Below are 20,515 nucleotides of genomic sequence, written 5' to 3' on the forward strand. Positions count from 1 at the left end.
AACATGTTGATGGCTCTAGTAAACAGACTTTGTCAGGAACAAAGTTCATTTGCTTCATTCTCACAGGATAAGAAAATGGGTAATATGAGGTTGTGACAGTCCTGGAGCTAGGAGGAGGATTCTTTTCCCCAGATGACCTACCATAGTGACTTCTTAAAATTTGAAGAGCAAACGCCAGATAACTGGTTCATTTACATCATTGCACAGTGTTTCAATATGACACTTGCTGGTCCTGTTTGCTTCCTGGCTTTCCCATACTGTAGGTCAAATGTTGTGCATTTCCCCATTCACTTCATGCTCTAGTAAGGCCAGGGAGCAGCTGGGCAAAGAAACGTCAGAGAGCTTGGCAAACCCCACCATACCTGTCCGCCTCTTGTGGCAGTTGGTGTTTTTTCTGAAGCATCTGAGCTAGAAGGGAATTAAAGCTGAGGTTGGGCAACTAGTAATCCTTGCCGTAAATTACCACAAATGAATTTAGTTCCACTGTTGGTTACAAAGGCTGTATTTTGCCTAAGTTATGAAAATAATTGTATTGATCCTGTTAGAATACAGACTTTTATGTGGATTCCTAAGCATTAGGATTTTGTCAGTCTATCACACAGTTCATCAAATGCTTTCTTGCTTTTTTTCTTGCTTTGCACAGTGCTGGATGGAAAGATTTGGAGATTAATTAGAATTCTAATGAAAATTAGCTGTGCTGTTTGGTTTCATGTTGTGATTGTCATCACGGAGGTCAATGCTAATGATATGTCAGGCTCTCTTTGACAGTTTGCATACAGGCACAGTTTACTCAGAACTTAGCAATGCCATTCTCAGAAGACTAGGAGGTATTGAACTGTCAAACAGGGCTGCACAGGTGACAGCGGATGCATTTTAGATCAGCTCCTTAACAAAAAGAAAAGGCTTTTCTCCTCTCCTCCCCCAACAGTAAAATAATTTATTTTACCAAAGTTACTAGTGTGTTTATAGTACACATTTTTCCACCAGATTTTTTTGAAATCCTTATGAAAAGAATGTCTCTTGTGAACTTTTAGGAAACTTTATTTAATAAAAGATAAAGTATTTGTGCTGCAGTGCTCTTGACTGCAAGTACTTTATGTGGATACAGAATTTTTTCAAGCAAGAAAATATAGGTAAATACAGATATTCACAAAATTATATTTGGTTGTGATGTAATTCTATATTAATGAATGTTTATAATTTTATATGTCAAATAAATTTCTATTATTCCTTACTTTGCATATTTTAATATTTTTGAAACTTAAATATTATTAATAAAAGTAGAAATAAATTTTTATTCAATGCTTACCTCATATAACCCCCCAAAAAGAAAAAACTATATGAAACAATTCAGAAAAATATGCAGCTATTCCTAACTGATTTGTGTATATTTTATTTTTTTACCTCTAAACATAAATTTCTAGACAATCTAGGGGCTAGATCTAGGGGCTAGAAATCCTTTCACATACTAGTTTCTAATATATGTGAGCATTTGAAAGGTTCTTTTGTGTCATTGGGGGAAGACTGTTTGCTTTAGAGCTTTAGTCATTAACCTTTCCTTATAGGAGATACAAAGTCCTATTCCTAAAGTAAACCATTATCATCTGTAATAATTTAATAAAAGTATTTGTACATACATAGAAGTATTTAGGACCTCTATGTGATCAGTTTCTAAAAGATTTACTTCATTGTCATACATATATTTCATTATATTAATCTACTAAGTTAATATATATTTTTTGAATTATTGGAAATAGACCTGTGATTTCTCAAATTATAATAATTAGACTAGGCCAGACAATACAATTCCATTTAGACACAAATAAACATAATAGCATTTATGCTGAAGTCGCTTAAATGGTATTCTCTTTATCCTCAGGGCAGTAGGGAATATAATAGAACTAGAGATGATTGACATTTTTTTCTAACCTCTCTGTCCTTTCCTCATGAAAATGCTTAGCTACTTCTGAGAAGCACAGCTGTTGGACAAAGCACAGGGTCCAAGGTTGTGTCTTTGGGAGGGCTAACGGAGAAAATTAGCCAATTGAAAGGCAGGCTGGAAAATGTCAGATGAGATATGCCAATCACCATAAAAAAGGTGATGACCCAAAGAGGTGATAGTGCCAACTCGAAGTTGAACTCAATCTATAAAGCACAATTCTCTTGCTACTGATTTTACTTGCTTATTTATCTTTGATATCGGTGGGAACAGTTGCAGAAAATATAAGATGATATAGAGTACAGAGTTAATGCTTCAAAAACGGTGAAAAAAATCCTCGGTTAAAGAGAAGGTAAATTTTCCTTTATCAAAAGCAAAACCTCAGCTTATCATATAAGTGGAAAAGAAGAACAATAACTTCTGAACATGAATATTTCTATGAGAGAAAAAAATGGCCCGCGTATCTCTATCCTACTTTTAATGCCACAGCATTATGCCACATAGCCAAGATATAAAAAGGCCTTTAACAGAAAGAGTGTAAAATTTCTTTAAATGTTGAAAGACTTTTTGTCTGACAATGTCAACAATTAATTTAAAACAGACACTACTGTATGATAAAAATTAAAATTAAGAAACAAAACATCATAATTATTGGACTAATGCAATAGCTAATCAATGTCCAGTGAGATGAGATACAGTTTTACTCTAAACTATTTACCTGTGTTTAATAATTTTCCAATTTGATTTCCTTTTTACCTTTTTTATTTTTTAAATCATTTTTTAAAAAATTGAAGTACAGTTTATTTACAATGTGTTAGTTTCAGGTATACAGCAAAGTGATTCAGTCATGCATATATATACGTATATATGTATATACATATATATGTATACATATTATTTTTCAGATTCTTTTCCATTATAGGTTATTACAAGATATTGAATATATACTTCCCTTTGCTATAGAGTGGGTTCTCGTTGTTTATCTATTTTATCTAGAATAGTGTGTCTATGTTAACTCCAATCTTTTTTAATAGAAAAATATTAGAACTCATTGCTACCTAACACACTTGTTACTATATTTACATTTCAATTACATTTTAACTTTAGCTGCAAAACATCCTGAGCTGTATATTGTTACCAATTATATTGTTAGGTTATATAATCTGCCAATTACAACTAAAAATAAATGCCAGGTGTTTCATCGCATGATGGGCTGGGACTGTCTTGCTAGCATCCAACACAAAAATCACAAGAGGAAGGAACAACAAAAAAAAACCAAACACATGGACCAAAAAAAAATTTTAAAAAAAATAGGGGGCCTGTGGGCAATAATGAAATAAGTCAGTGTGTGTCTGACTCTAATTTTCCTATTTGTGTCTCTCTGTGCACTCTTGTTTTTTTGTTTTTTTAAAAATTTATTTACTTTATTTATTTATTTTTGGCTGTGTTGGGTCTTCCTTGCTATGCACGGGCTTTTCTCTAGTTGCGGCAAGTGGGGGCTACTCTTCATTGTGGTGCACGGGCTTCTCATTGCGGTGGTTTCTCTTGTTTTTGGTTTGTAGCTTCACTTTGACCAATAGTAGAACATATTTTGCAAGGCTATGTGGTAATACAAATGTTGGAAGGTGTATTTTCTATCCAAAAGAAACAGTTTGAATTTAATTTGTGGGGGAGGAAAAATAATTTTCCCTGTACTCCTCAGGTTCTTAGCTGAGCCCCCCAGCCACAATAAAAGGACAGATTAACAAGATAAAAACAAATTTAATAACATGTATACCTCTGTTCACATGAGAAATACCCAGGAAAACTGGGTAACTCCCCGGAAATTGTGGAAACCTTAAATACCTTAAATACCATCTTCAGTTAGAAACAGAAGAAAATGTTGGGGGTGGAGAGCCAGCTATGGGTGGTTACCAGGAGAAACACAGTAAACAAGTGTAAGTTTGTTATGCAGACTAAAGTCTCTGCCTTATCCATTGATGAGTTTCTAGGGATTTAGTCATCCCATTTTTCCTTGTATGGTAAGGGAGACACCCTTACAAATGGAGATTTTCCTTATAAATATAAATGTCTCTTACAAAAGGGTAACTTCTCCATGGTTTCCAGAGCTTCTTCTGTGTCTACTGTTTCTTAAAATAATCAGCCTAAAATAATCATTGTGCCAAAGAGGCACATTTTGGGGTGAAAAATTCTATTCCCCTTTACATTAGATATTAGAATGCTTTCTCCTAAACATGAGAAGGAAAAAAGAGTAGAAAATCTAGATGCTTTTCAGCACAAATTTATCAATTCAAAATGTGAGAAAACTAAAATACTTCCAATTTACGACGAGTTTTAAGTGTTTTTATATTAACTATAGATTTTTTATTCTTAATTACCTTCCAGGAAATTTAGAATCTGCAGTCAATTTTTTAATTCACCTCAATTTTTGTTATGTGATGATCTCTTCATTGGCCTATACGAGAATACCAAATTTAAAAATGCTCAGCAAATAGTTGCCAGGTACAATGGATGCATGTGTGAATGAGCAGTGATTCAGGGTATGTGGTATGTAGTTCAAATCCATATCTATGCCCGTATAATTTGCCTTCCATGATCCCAGCAAAAAACCTGTCACAGAAGGCAAGTTCATGTGCTTGATGCATAGCGAGGCCAAACAAACCTAAACGTCAGAGTTTGGAGCAGAGAAAGGTTTATTACAAGGGTCAAGCAGAGAGAACAGGTGGCTCATGCTCAAAACTGCCAAACTCCCCAACGGCTTTCGGGGAAGAGTTTTAATGGGCAAAATTTGGGATAAAGGCTGCAGGGTGTGTGACTTCTTTCTGATTGGTTGGTGGTAACATGGTGGTATTCTAGGAATCTTGTGCTCAGCCTGAAGTTACCAACCTCCTCCTGGGTGGGGGCCTTATTTCCTGCAGAAGAACCTGAAGATATAGTTATGTATATCCCTTGAGGTGAACCAGGACTCTCCTTTAATTTCTGCACTACTGTTTCTTGATTCCTCCTCCTTTGTTTCTGCATTCCCTTACTTCCCTGATTAGCAACCCTTTGAGTCTGCCCTTTGGTATTCAGGAAGGTCTAGGAGGCTGAAGCCTTTTTCCTACAAATAAGAAAAGGAGGACTGGAAAGGCTTTGTACCCAGGAAGGCCCCACAAGGTCCTGCTCCGTGTCAGGTAGGGGGGAATATGTGATTCCCTGTATTTTGGTACAGTTGTTGAAAAATAGGGCCTCTCATAGTTCTCACTTGTACTTTCTTAAACTACCTCCAGGAGTGAACTTTTTGGATCTTGTGAGGGCTACATCTTTTGCACTCTGTTGCAAGATGCCTCTTGTGTCCTTGGTTAAGCCATAGGTTTGAGCCACTATTGAGATTAATATAAGATCCTACTTATCTATGGCCAGACCATGGATCCTTTGAATTGGCTATATTTAAAATATTAGGTTAATTAACAAGAGAATGTAAAAAGATCGAGAGGAGACTCACAGGACTTGTTCCAGCAGGGTGGAAATCTTTAGATTATTATGAAGAAATTGGATGAATAAAAGACATTGATGGGATTTTAATACAGCACTACCAGAGGCTGGGTGGACTAAAGAGATGTCCTACTGGTCTTCCAACAATAAAGGGCCCCAAACAAGTCTGCTCTATTTATTCCATTTGGAAAAAAAAAAAGGACAGGTCAGGAAGCAAATTCAGTAGAAACACCTGACACAAAACAGTAAGTCTCACTTTGCCGCCCTTATATTTCCTTCTACTTTTCAGGGCTCTGCAATCAGACTTTGCCAGCTGCAGGCCTTACTATTCAATGTCCCTTGCAGACGTATCTTAGATCTCCACCCAAATAATTCATGTCCCAGGGATAGCAGAATATCTTTTATGGTTGGTTCTTCCCCTGGACATTCTGGCTGCAACTCAATTTTTGAGGAATTGGAAGCAACTCTCTTTGTCTTGCGAATCTCTGTAAGACCAGGGTTATTGCTCTAGAGGCAATTCAAAGCCCTACCAAGCCCCAAACATCCCCATTCATCTCAATACCTGTAGGCACTGGGACTTTGGAAACAGAACTGTCCTATACTTAAGAAAAAAAATTTTTTTAAATAATTATCCTAGACCTCTAATAGTAGGCAAATATGCTCCAAAAACTCCTTCTTGGAAAAACTCGAATACTTTTTCTTTGCCTTTGTGATGTAGGTTTTCTACCCCCATCTTCTGTAGGACCTAAGAGCCATTCTTTGAAAGGCAAAATTTAAGAAAATAATTCTGTTCAAGAAAAAAAACCAAACAAACAAAACAACACGGTGGGAGGGCGTGTGTTTGGAAATTGGGCAAATGAAAAAATCTTAAGTGTCTGTATGTTTGCTATGTGTGTCTATATATGTGTGCTATAGATGTGTAATATTTTTTCTACCTCCAGACGGTACTGCCAAAATTAATTTATAAAAAGCTTCATTTAGTTGGTTTGAAGGCAATGCTTGTGTTAGAGGAACCACTGATCAAAACCACCTGCCCTGACCAGGCCCAGTAGTAACCACTTGCATGAGTTATCTTACAACAGGAGGTCCTGGTAAGGAACGCGGAACTAACAAGCTACCACCAACCAGAAGAATTCGGGAAAGGTCAAAAGGAGAGAGGAGGAGACTCCAGTCCATATGTCCTACCAACCTCCCAGCATCCTTCTTGCTGGAATCCATCTTGGCTGAGTGATGCGCATGCCACCAGGAAGGACCCTGCGTCAGAATGATTGGCCAGAGACAACCCAGAAACTAACCCCATCACCATAAAACCCAAGACTGCGAGCAGAGTGGCAGAGCAGTCCTCCTGGGTTCCCTTACTCTGTTGCTCTCCGCCTGAGCACCCCTTCCCAATAAAGTCCCTTGCTTTGTCAGCATGCGTGTCTCCTTGTACAATTCATTTCCAAGTGTTAGACAAGAGCCCACTCTCCGGCCCTGGAAGGGGTCCCCTTTCCTCCAACATTTGTAAGTATTGAGTATTCTAAAACTGTTAGTTTTTCTCCTGTTAACCTATGTTATGTCAATTTAATGTTTAGGCCAGCCAAAAAAACCTAGAAAGGGGGAATAAAACATTTTCCTCCCCTATAGTGCATTCTCCACCTACTCAAAGACAGCACTCCTTCAATTGTATCCTCTGACTCTTGCATCACCAATTGTTCCATCTCTACTGTATCATTGCAAGGTCTTCCAAACATGCTATAGTATTTCTTACTTTAAACAGAAATGGTCCTTACATCCCTTTATAGTTACTTCTCTGTTCCCATTTGCAGTGAAACTCCCCACTGAATGTGTTTTATTTCTATTCAGAACCTCTTGGACTCACTAGTGAAGTTTTTTCCTAACCACACCATCACAAATGACCTCCAGATAGTAAGTACAATTTTCAATTCTCAACTAATATCTTACTAAAGCAATCAGAATCAACTGACAGAACTGATTATAATTTCCTCTTGAAACTTTTTTTTTTCCACTTATTTTTGAGTCATTATTCTTATTCTCCTTCCACTTCATTGGATGCTTTTCAGACTTCATTGTTGGTTCCTATTCCTCCTCTTCTTGACTTCTCAACTTTGGATAGTACTGGTCCTAGTCCTCTGAACTCTTCTCCTTTATATACATTTACATCCTAGGTAACATCATAACCTCCCATGACTTTAAATAATATTTATATTGATGACAACCAAATGTATATATTCAACTCAAAACTCTCCTGTATTCTAAATTTGAAAATAAGATTCTCTACTCAACATTTCTATTTCAATGTCCACATCTCCAATGTAATATGTCCCCAAACAAACTCTTGATTTCCCTTATTGAAAGTCTTTCTTAACCCCCCAAAAGACATTTCCATTCTTTCAATTTTTCTAGGCAAAAATCATGGAATCCTCCAACATTTATATACTTTTATACTCCAGTTTCTTTTTATCTTTACCTCCTGTGAGTTCTGTCCATTGTCACTGCTATCAGCCTGATCTAAACATTTGTAACCTGATCTAAACATTCTTACCTGGGCATTTGTAGTAGTTCTTTAATTGCTCTCCCTGATTCCACTCTGGCTCCATCCTCTCCACTGTCTAGTCTCCTCAAGGTAGCCATAGTTATAATTTTAAAACATAAGTCACATCATATAAATATTCATCTCAGAACTCTCCATTCATCTCATTCAGAATAAGAGAACTTATAATTGTCTACAAGATTGTATATGATATAGTTCCTTGAGAGCTCTCTGATACCATCTCCTACTACTCTCTCCTTTGCTCATTCTTCTCCAGCCATGATGACCTACTTGATATTCACCAAACATGATGAACCTGTTTCTGCCCTAGGTTCTTTTGCATCTACTATTTCCTCTGATATAACACTCTTGCAAAGCGCTTAGCTTTCATTCACTTTCATCGGGTCTCTGAACAAATGTCACTTTATCAGTGAAGTCTTATCATACCACCTTATATAAAATAACATCCTGTAACTCTCTATTCTCCTTTACCATGTCTTACTTTTCTTCAAAGCACTTATTGCACCTCACATATCATATAGTCATTTGTTTACACTTTTATGTCTGTCTCCTCAACACAAAAATGTAACATGCTAGTGACTTGCACTTTGTTTCATTCCTATAGATTCAGTTCCTAGGACAGTGAATGGTGCATGATAAATGTTAAACAGAGATGTTGAATGATGATTGAATAAGTAAACTGAAGAGGGAATTTTTTGGCACACTGCAAGAGATTTCAGGCCTTATTAAATAGTTGTATAGTAAGTTTCTTTGGGTACAGTTTTTCTACCAGCAATATAGCAGTACAATAACATGTCAAAATGTATACAACTAAATCTCTGCCAAGTCTAAACGGACATTAAAACTTGAACAAAAAATACATATTTTAAATAAATCTATATATTTAGAACTATATATTACTAATCCCATGGGGTATATGTATTTGAAAATTCTATGAATGCTTTGGAAAACACAACTTGAAATGATTTTATTTTTTCCTCTTCTTTTTTTTTTTTTTTTTTTTTTTTGCTACAGGGTTTGCTATTGATGACTCCTTTCTCTTTCAGCACTTCCAAACAATCTGTGTAACAATCCAGGCTAGATTTTATTATGGTGTTTTTGTTACCACCCTTTAATTTTGGAAATAAATGAGTTTAATTTGAATATTGCTGCATTTATCCACCACCTTCCTTTAAGTAACTCTGATTCTCCATGATTGTAAAACCAGTATTAATTATAGTGGAACTGCCATAAAATCAACACTGTTCATCAGTAGTTTATGATGTAATTTATAAAAGGCATGAAAAATAAATTCACTGAAAATAGCAAAGGATTTAGGTACTGTGTAGATTATTAGCTTTGAATTCCCTCTTATTTTCTTGTGATTATGATTTTACTATTGTGTGCTCACATCTGTGAGAACTGTTGGAACAAAAGTTCAAAGACAGTGATATTGGATTGAAGGTCTCTACACCATCTGCCCAGGTGACATCATTTACACTCTATGTGTGTACTGGGGTGTATTTTTCCCAAAAGACTTGTGTTCGATTTTTCCTGGTACTCTCAGAAGTACCATCCTAACTAGATGATTTGGGGATGTAAACATTCAGGCTGTAAACACAGGAGAGTGAGTGTGACTAGTGCCTTTGAAATTCTAGGGAGGAGCTTGCTTATTTATTTATTTATTTATTTAAATCCACTATCCAGAGCTCACAAGAAAATCTGTCTATTTCTCTTAGTTCATGATTTTCCTCAAAATATAGCTTTTCCTGGGTCCAGATTTGTGAAGAATGGTTTCTCTTCTGTCTCACCAGCTAGCTTAAGCCCCAGGCTCAGGCTGTAATGCCTCCCTCTCTTCCCCCCTCTGCACTTTCTATACATGGAAGCTCTAAGCACCAAGGCTTAAAGCTATCAGGGTATTTTGACAATTCTCCCACTTAGTACTTTCCTGGTTGACTGTTCTTGCTTCATTGCTAGTTTCAAATGATTCTCCTACTCTCAGTCTCTTTCATTACTTAAAAATAATGTTTTTAAACTTTTGTATGTCTTACAGGCAGTGAGTCTGGGAATCTCCAATCCAATATATTACTCTAAACAGAAATCCCTCCTCTTAATTTCCCCTTTAAAATACTTTGTTTACTTTTATATTTGCATATACTTTTCATTAATGAAATAAATTGAGGTAAAAGAGAAATTAGGATAGTTCTGTCCTGAGTTAATTTTCTGATAACAGAATTTTTTTCTTATCCAGGAAGAATGATTTTGAATAGCTTGTTGTATTCTATGGCTGCTAATTGCAGGAAACATGAGAAAAATTCTAATTGTTGCAAAAATATTGATGGTCATTGGACTGAGAAAATTCCTGTGACTGGGGATAAATGGGGATTCCAGAATAAACTGAGGAAAAATTCATAGACAGTGACTCTCAATTGTTCATTATAGCCAGGGCTCTTTGAAATCTCTGGCTTACATAATAAAATATTCTGATATACCAGATATCAGGCACAAGATAATGAGATTATATTTTAAAAAGTATATATGGATAGGATAACTATCCACTTCTCTTACTATAGATTTACCACGAATCATATTAAATAATTACAAAAGTTCCAATTCCTACAGTAAGACCAATTATACATTTTTAGTTCTGGAAATTAAGTAAAATTAGCTTTCCTTAGATCCTTTTACAACTTTTGAAATATACTAATTTTTATTCCACTGGTGAAGCAAGAATTTCAGATATTGACCTCTTGTAGTTCTTATTTTAACTTTCTGTGTTACAAAAAGATATTAAACTACAATGGATAAGTTACAACTACAATGAATAAGTTACAACTACAATTAAAGTAGTTTGTTAACTTAAAAGCAAGGTTGATACCAGGCTGATATTAACCTATGATCTTTAAAATAACTGACAAGATAATGAAACTATAAATTCCTGAGAAAATACTAAAAGGGTAGAGTGCAACTTTAGAATTTCTTAACTATTCTGTATACTCTAAAATATCAGTAAATTACTGAACATTTACAGACATATATTATTTAAATTTTCTTAAACCTTTGAATATATTTCTTACAATAGAAAAATGCTTTGCTTTATCACAAAATTATTTCTCTGTTTCAAAAATGATTCAGAATAATGATTATCAATCATTTATAAATGTGAATCATATATCATATGTATCTCATTTACTTTCTCTTTCTCTACCTTTCTCTATTTTTCTCTATGTATACACTCTTTGGTATATTTAATTTATGAAATAAACAGATATTTCATAACATTTATTCACTCATACCATTTAATGTATGCTACATGTTAAAGAATGAAATTAAAACATTCTCTAACAACATATACAAAAATAAGCTCAAAATGGATTAAGGATCTAAATGTAAGACTGGATACTATAAAACTCCTAGAGGAAAACATAGGCAGAACACTCTTTGACATAAATCACAGCAATATTTTTTTGGATTTGTCTCCTAAAGTGAAGGAAATACAAGCAAAAATAAATAAATGGGACCAAATTAAACTTAAAAGCTTTTGCAAAGCAAAGGAAACCATCGACAAAAAGAAAACCTACTGAATGGGAGAAAATATTTGCAAATGACTTGACTGATAAGGAATTAATATCAAACATATATAAATAGCTCATACAACTCAACATCAAAAAAACCCAAACAATCCAATGAAAAAATGTGCAGAAGAACTGAATAGACATTTTTCCAAAGAGGAAATGAAGATGGCCAACAGGCACATGAAAAGATGCTCAACATCTCTAATCATCAGGGTAACATAAATTAAAACCACAGTGAGATATAACCTCACGCCTGTCAGAATAGCTATTAGCAAAAAGAACACAAATAACAAATGTTGGTGAGGATGTAGAGAAAAGGGAACTCTCTTACACTGTTGGTGGGGATGTAAATTGGTGCCGCCATTGTGTAAAAAAGTACGGAGGTTTCTCAAAAAACTAAAAATAGAACTACCATATGACCTCACAATTCCACTCCTGGGCATATAATGAAAAAAAATAAAAACAAAATCTCTAATTCAAAAAGATACATACACTGCAATGTTCATAGAAGCATTATTTACAACTGCCAAGATATGGAAGCAACTTACATGTTGATCGACAGATGAATGGATGAGGAAGAAATTACACACACACACACACACACACACACACACACACACAAACACACACACACACAAACCCACACACACACAATGGAACACTACTCAGCCATAAAAAGAACAAAATTTTGCCATTTGCAGCAACATGGATGGACTTGCAGGGCATTATGCTAAGCAAAACAGGTCAGACAAAGACAAATATTGTATGATATCATGTATATGTGGAATCTAAAAAATACAACAAACTAGTGAATATAACAAAAAAGCAGCACACTCACAGATATAGAGAACAAACTGGTATTACCAGTGGGGAGGGGGAAGTGGGAGGGGCAATATAGGGGTAGGAAAGTAAGAGGTACAAACTATTAGGTGTAAAATAAGCTATAAGGATATATTGTACAACACACAGAATATAGCCAATATTTTGTAATAACTATAAATGGAGTATAACATTTAAAAATTGTGAATAACTATATTGTACACCTGTAACATATAATATTGTACAGCACACTTCAACAAAAAAAATACATGTTTGTAATTTATTTCACATATATTTTTTAATATACTGCTATATAAGGCATTTCTTCAACATAGTGAGGGAGAAGTTCATTGAAATAGCTCATTTTTTCCCCTAGGGAAAGACAGTTTATCAATTTTGTTATTTTATGTATCATGATTTTGGTGTCATATTTAAGAATTATTTGCTTAATCCATTTCATAAAGGGTTTCTCTATATTATATGTTAGATTATTTGGGTTGGTTTTCAAATATTGAACTAGCCCTTTATTCCCAGAAGAAACCCCGCTGCTCTACTCAATTTACTATTATTTTGCTAAGAGTTTTTGTTTCTATGTTCATGACGAATATTGGTCTGGTCTCCCTCTCTCTCTCTCCTCTCTCTCTCTCTCAGTAATTATGCACTACTGGCCTAAACAAATGGATTAGGAAGCATTATTTCCTCCTTTTCTGTTTTCTAGAAGAAACTGTATAGAATTGGTGTTATTTCTTAAATGTGTGACAGGATTTCCAGTGAAACCATCAGGGCCTGGAGATTTTTTTCCTGGAGGTTTTAAAATATGAGTTCAGTTCCTCTAATACTTATATTAGTTTGTTTCATCTAAGTTGTCACACTTATGCACATAAAATTTTTGTAGCATTCTTTATTATCTTTTAACAGTTTCTGGTGTCTCTAGCAATACACTTCTTTCATTGTTTTAAATCCGTGAGTGTGTGTGTGTGTGTGTGTGTGTGTGTAAATTTAAGTTCTACTCTCTTAGCAAATTTCAATTATACAATACAGTGTTATAAACTGTAGTCATCATGTTTTACATTAGCTCCTCAGAACTCTTTTCACCTCTTTCATTTCTGATATTAGTAATTTGTATCTTCACCCATTTTTTTTTTTAATTGGTCAGTCTTCCTAGAGGTTTATTTTTCCTCTCTTTTTCACTCTACCTATTCTCTTTTCCTGACTTTTTTATATTATTATTTAATTTAATTTATCTACTGGATTTTTTTGCTCTATTTGTGTAGGTTTTCCCCCAGTGGTTGCTCTGGGGATTACAAACAATATAATTAACTTTTCAGTCTACTTAGATCAATAGCTTACCAAAAGAACAAGAAAACCTTATCACTATATGGATCATTTTATCCTTCCCCTTTTACGCTATAGTTTTCTTACATTTTACCTCTATATACATTGAAACTCCTATCAGAAAATGTTATATTCTTTTCTTTCAACACTCAAATTTATTTTAAACACATCAAGAAGAATATAGCCTATTATATTTGCCCAGATATTTACAATTATTTCACTTTTTCTTCTTTCTAATGTTCCAAGTTCCTTTCTGCTCTCACTTCCCTTCTATATGAAGAATTTCTTTTAGCAAACCTTTTAGAGAAGTTTTATAGTCCACGAGTTCTCTTGATTTTCTCTTATTTGAGAATATCATTATTTCACCATCACTTCTAAAGGATATTTTTAATGAATGTAACATTCTGGGATAACACTTCTTGTCTTTCACCACTTGAGAAATATGCAATTTCCTTCTGGCATCTATGGTTTCTTGTGAGAAATATGCAGTGATTTGAATTATTGATCCCTATAGGTGATGTGTTCTTTTTTGTCTAGCTGATCTAAAGGTTTTTTTCCCTTTGTATTTAGTTTTTAGTAGTTATATTATGATATGGCTTGGCATGGGTTTCTTTGGGTTCACCAAATTTCTTGGGATTCACCAAACTTTTTGAATTAATATGTTTCTGGGTTTGTTTGTTTTTTTTGGCTATATTTGGTAAATTTAAAGCCATTATTTCTTCAAATATTTTCTCAGCACTGCACTTCTTCTTCCCTTTTAGGACTTCAATAACACAAATGTTGAATCTTTGTTATTATTCCGCAAGTCCCTAAGGCTTTCCGTTAATCCTTTTTTTTTTTTAAGGATTTTTTTTTTTCTCCCTGTTGTTCAGTTTGGATACTTTCTTTTGATCTATTTCACACTGACTTACTCTTTCCTCTGCCATCTCCATTCTGCTATTGAGCCCATCCAGTGAGTTTCCAAATTTAAATTATTGTATTTCTCAGTTCTAAAATTTCCATTTGGTTCTTTTTTATATCTTCTATTTCTCTGCTGAAGCTTTCTATATTCTCATTTATTTTAAGAGTGTTTGTGATTGCTTGTTGAAACATTTTTATAAGAGCTGCTTTAGAGTCATTGTCAGATAATTCTAACATTTGTGTCATCCCAGCATTTGTATCAGTTGATTGTCCTTTCTCATGTAAATTAAGATTTCCCTGTTTCTTTGTAAACCAAGTAATTTTGAATTGTATCCCACATATTTTGAATAGTATGTTATGAGATTCTGGGTCTTACTTAAATCCTCTGGATTTAAGTAAGTACTTTGTTTTATTATAGAAGGTATTGAATAATTTAAGTTCAGGTCACAAGTTTCAAGCCACTCTTTCCATGTTGTGGTTCCAGTGTCAGGTCAGTTACCAGACTTTTGAGATGTTATTTGGATTTGTCCTGCATGTGCGCTATCCACATAGTAGATACTGGGTGGTGCCTATCTGCTAGTTCAGTTCTCAATCTGTTATTCTAATAGCTATTAGATGAATGCACACAAATCTCAGGGGTAAATCTGGGAGTTCATAAACAATTTTATGAAGTAGCTTTCCTCAGCTTCTCTCTCTCCGTAACCTGCCTAGAACTTTCCAGTTTCCTGGAGTCACCTATTTGGTCTTCTGACCAGAAATCTGGGGCTCCATTTATCCCACTCTTTTGTACAATTCTACAATTGCTCTGCATCTAGAACAAGTAGTGAGAGGGCAGAAAGAAAAATAAAATAAAATAATTGGGCTCATCCTACCTGCTTGGTAACAAAGCTCCACCAGTCAGAGAGGAAGATTCTCCCAGGGTCCTACTGCAACCACTGCTGCCACCACCATCACAGGATTGATTGGGCACTGTGAGTGACAGGATAGAGAGGAGGAAAAATACAAAGAAATAGAAGATATTTCTGCATTTTCTCTGATATTAGGTGTTCCCTTTTCTGTTCCTCAAGCTAGAATTAAGACTTTCTCCTGGACCTCTCTCTCTCTGTCCCAGTGGTCACTTCCAGTTTTCAAGCATCATTGAGATCAGATCAAGGGATACTACTTCAAATTCTTGTCTTCTTACCTGATACACTTACATTATTTACTTTCTGTGTCTTCAAATCATTGCTTCTTACATTCTGTCATCCTGTCAACTTTCTATCTTCACTCAAATAAACACAGTAGAGAGTATGCCTACTCCATCTTACCTGGTGCTAGAACATTGCTTCTCTCAGTCTGTTTTTTGATCTGTAGGAACTTTATTTCTGTTGTTTCTATCAATATCTTATTCTATAGCTAACCCTGAAGCCTCTCTTCCCAACCCCACTCTCATTTCTCATGCCTCTCTCAGACATCCTATCTATCTGGACTTTTCAATTTTTTCTTTCCATTGGACATTCCATACTAATTTCTCGCTAGAGAGGAGGTGCTCAGAGTATACTCAAATTCACTGGCAGTCCAATCCCCTCTGGGATGTCAGGGATAGCTGATAATTTCATGCTGCACCCTCCTCTCTTGCTCCCTTCTTCCCTATTAGAAAGTAAGGAGAGCACATTCGGTACTATTATATTCTTATTCTGAAAGCTTTTCTCAAGATATTTGTGGGGTGTGGATTTCTGAAGATCAAAGCATGCTATGTTATTACAGTTAAATTGCTGACTTTCGAGAAGGGGAGCACATAAGTATTGGTGTCATCCTGGACTTTTAATCTGCATTTCATTCTCTTCTATCATGGATAGATGGGACAATTTTAGTGTTTTCCTTTTACCAACTTGTCTAGACTCTCTGGATCTAAGGTATCAATTGCAGAGCTTGTTCCTCAGCTCCAAACCCATAATAACTGCCTATTTGCAACCCCTAATTGGCTATTTAATAAACATCTCTTAGGCATGCTTAAAGGATGAACTCATGAATTCTCCATTTCACACCATCCTGAAAATGTTCCTTCCCAAGCTTTCTCATTCCAGCATAAAGTATCATATTTCATTTACTTGCTCAGGCTTCCAAGCTATAATCAAACCTTGATTCAATCCATCAGAAAGACTTGTTGACACTAGCTCAATATATATCTATTCTCACCACTTCTCACTATCCTCATTAAAACTATAATAAAAACCACAATTACCTTTATTTCCAAAAATTCTGGGCATTCTCAAAGAATAATTATGGAATTTCCAGTTCCTGCTGGAGAAGACAAATGCCCATGAATCAGAGGACCAATAAGTAATAATGATTCCACTTATGCCCTTCTTTGCCTCAACAGAAGCAAATTAAGGATCATGGTGTCAAAAACAAGTTCTAGATTATATCTGGGAATTCCCTCTTCAGAACTGCCAAACTGACTTAGTGCAAACCTCTAAGATATTAACTTAAAAAGGTTGCACGCTACTCCCATCATTTATGGTTCTTCAAGTAGACTTAAGTTCCAGTAGTGTATTTGGTCAAATTTCTGTAGAGTAGCCATACCTGAAACTTTTTCTTCCTCGGCCCTGAGTAGCCTCACCAACATGAGTGTGGGTGCATTATGGGTAAAGAGTTGCTTAGGGCTGCAAAAAATTCAGGGTTATTTACTAAATACTGATTTAAAATTATTCCTATATAAATTGACTCAGATGCTTCTGAAACTACATGTTTTGCCAGTAGCCACCCTCCCTGGACATGGCTTCTTATAGTAATTCTTCCACTCTGAATGCAAAGTCAGACTTATTCTCTTCTGGGTTATACATTATATACTTGAATTTTGAATCCTAACCACACTGATTTTCTGTCACACAATTGTTTGAAAGAAGAGAGACTTTCAAATAAATAGAAGGGTTTATGGCCTGTGGCCTGAAATAATTCTGACTTCTGGACCTTGGAGACTCCTTCTTAGGCAATGGCAGGTCTTCACCTCTGTAGATATTTACTGCTATGTCTTGTTGATGGCTTGCTCTCAAATACAGCTCAGAACTCTTTTTCTCCAGTCTCTAGTACAATACCGTTAGAGTAGGAATAAATTGGCTTGTATCTTTGTTTCAAAGGATGAATGATTAAAACTAAAATACCAACTCCCATTTCTCCAGAGAAATTTCTGGAGCCAATGTAGCCAGGTGGAATTTATAAATTAATCTAGGCAGGCATTAGCTTCACCTATTAAACAATAGTGTATGAAAATTCACTGTCCTCAGAAGTTGGGGTAAAATCTAATTTCCAATTCATAGCTTCAGAAGATATTTAGATTTCTCCAATTTAATAAACTCACAGTATGTGTCAGTCTGGTGTCTCAGTCAAGTCTTAAAGAAAACATTCTGTTCTAAAATTATTGTTACTATCGCAATGATATCCCCATGGTATTGCTGGACTCTCTCATGTTTGTTTAGATTCATAACCACATTATATCTTATGTATAAAGTCTGAGTAGTTTTAATAAAAACAAAATTCTGGCTTACAGTAATAATTTTAATAGCAGATCCAACTGCACTGTTGGTCAACACATGTTAAAATGGCTCTAAAATATAATTAGAATAAAAACCTAACCTAAGCACAATGTTACACTCAAAAAAACACACTTACACAACAAATAGTACATTAAAAGAAATTCCAAACTTGCTTGAATTTCTTGAGAAACACTGAACATTGAACACGAATCTAGTTAATTAACTAGAACAATTTTTTAAAAAATTTATTCTCCTAACCATTTTCTTGTGAACATAAACCATCACATCAGGCAATAGGTACTCAGTGAATGTCAGCTCCTTCTACTCCTTTCTTGTGACCTTGATTTTTAATAATCTGATCTCCCTCTTCTCTCAGAAATCTCTTAGCTCAGATTGAGGTAATTGGAATATTTAAGAGGAATTAACAAAGGAATATTCATTCCTTTGGACCCCATTAGTTTTGGTATATGAAATTGAAACACCACAAATTTATGTAACTAAAAAATATTCTTTAGCTCTTTTGAGAACTAGTGTTACAAAAGGTCAGTATGTCTATATGAATATATTTTCTGCTTATTGGTGAAATTACATTTTAAAACAATGTTCCTTTCTCACTTGATGGCAGTGATAGAAAAATCTACGTAATTAGACAGTTTGAGATTTTTTTACAGAAAATGAACAATTTCTCCTAACCAGCTAGTATACTTCTTACTAATAAATATTGAGAATTTTGTAACTAGTTATGCTTTCATTTATGCTTGCCACTCCAGGAAATACAGAATTAACTTTTGTGCTTAATAGCAGCAATTATGCCTAAACTAACCTACTTTTTTCTTACAATACTATTGTCTACCCTCACTTTAAAAAATGTGACAGTTTTAGGGCTTCCCTGGTGGCGCAGTGGTTGAGGGTCCGCCTGCCAATGCAGGGGACATGGGTTCGTGCCCCGGTCCGGGAAGATCCCACATGCCATGGAGCAGCTAGGCCCGTAAGCCATGGCTGCTGAGCCTGCACGTCCAGAGCCTGTGCTCCGCAACAGGAGAGGCCACAACAGTGAGAGGCCCGTGTACTGCAAAAAAAAAAAAAAAGTGACACTTTTAAAGGGATAATTTAATTAATGGATTATTATGGGATTATCAATGTGTATATGTGTCTTGCAAATGGGTGGGGACAATTAATTAATTAGTTAATTAAACTCTTATGTAAAAGTAAGTACAGCAAATTTTATTCAAGTTTTTGGTTATACTCCACTTAGTGATATCCTTTCTGTGAACATATGTTTTTGCCAATTTTCTTCCAACACCTTAATTATGAAATAGAATGCCAATGAGATAATGTTATTTTCATGTTAAGTGATATCATCTTTCAATAAATTTTTCATATATTTCAATTTATAATTTCAATTTATAAATCTGAGTATACCACTTATTTGCTGCAGTAGTATTGCAGCATTTTAGAATAACGTTTGTTGGGATAGGTAATTGTTTAAAATATTAAGGATCAGCAGAAAACATAAGAACAATATTTCTGGAGCTAGGGCTAGGTGAAGAGTTCTGAGAAATGATATCAAAATTGTGATTTCTTTTTTTAAAAAAGGATAAATTGAGCTTCATCAAAATTAAAAAAAAAAACTTTATGCTGTAAAGGACCCTATCAAGGGGATGAAAAGAAGCTATATATTAAGATAAAATATTTGCAAACCGCATCCAACAAAGGTCTCATATATATAGACTATAAAAAGAACTCTCAAATCTCAAAAGTAAAAAAAATAAATCTAATTATAAATTGGGCAAAAAACATGAAGAGATATTTCACTATGGAAGGGATATAGATAGCAAATACTTAAAGAGATGGTCAACATCATTAGCTATTAAGGAAATGCAAATTAAAACTGCAATGATTTATCACTAAACATCTATTAGAATGGCAAAAAAAAAAAAAAAAAATAGAAAACCAAGAGTGATAATACCAAATGCTGATGAGGCTGGGGAGAAACGGTCTTTCATACACTGCTGGTAGGAATGCAAAATGGTACAGCCATTCTGGAAAACAGTTTGGTGGTTGCTTTTTCTTTCTTTCTTTTTTTTTTTTTTGGAATTTTGAATTTTAATATTTTTTTTTATACAGCAGGTTCTTATTAGTTATCCATTTTATACACATTAGTGTATATATGTCAATCCCAATCTCCCAGTTCAGAACACCACCACTCCCCCACCCTACCCCCAGCCACTTTTCCCCCTTGGTATCCATATGTTTGTTCTGTAAATCTGTGTCTCTATTTCTGCCCTGCAAACTGGTTCATCTGTATCATTTTTCTAGGTTCCACATATATGCGTTAATATACAATATTTGTTTTTCTCTTTATGACTTACTTCACTCTGTATGACAGTCGCTAGATCCATCCACATCTCTAAAAATGACACAC

At 34.8% G+C, this 20,515-nt stretch overlaps 1 long non-coding RNA gene across 1 annotated transcript in view; it reads right to left on the reverse strand.

Moving 5' to 3' along the window:
• Positions 1-20,515, reverse strand: part of LOC132593756 (uncharacterized) — a 348,090-nt gene that overhangs the window by 248,935 nt on the left and 78,640 nt on the right. Inside the window, exon 2 of the long non-coding RNA XR_009559563.1 lies at positions 15,448-15,544. This is a non-coding gene — a long non-coding RNA (uncharacterized lncRNA). The remainder of the gene's footprint in view (positions 1-15,447; positions 15,545-20,515) is intronic.

Source organism: Globicephala melas, chromosome 1 (assembly GCF_963455315.2).
Source record: "Globicephala melas chromosome 1, mGloMel1.2, whole genome shotgun sequence".
Classification (NCBI taxonomy): Eukaryota; Metazoa; Chordata; class Mammalia; order Artiodactyla; family Delphinidae; genus Globicephala; species Globicephala melas.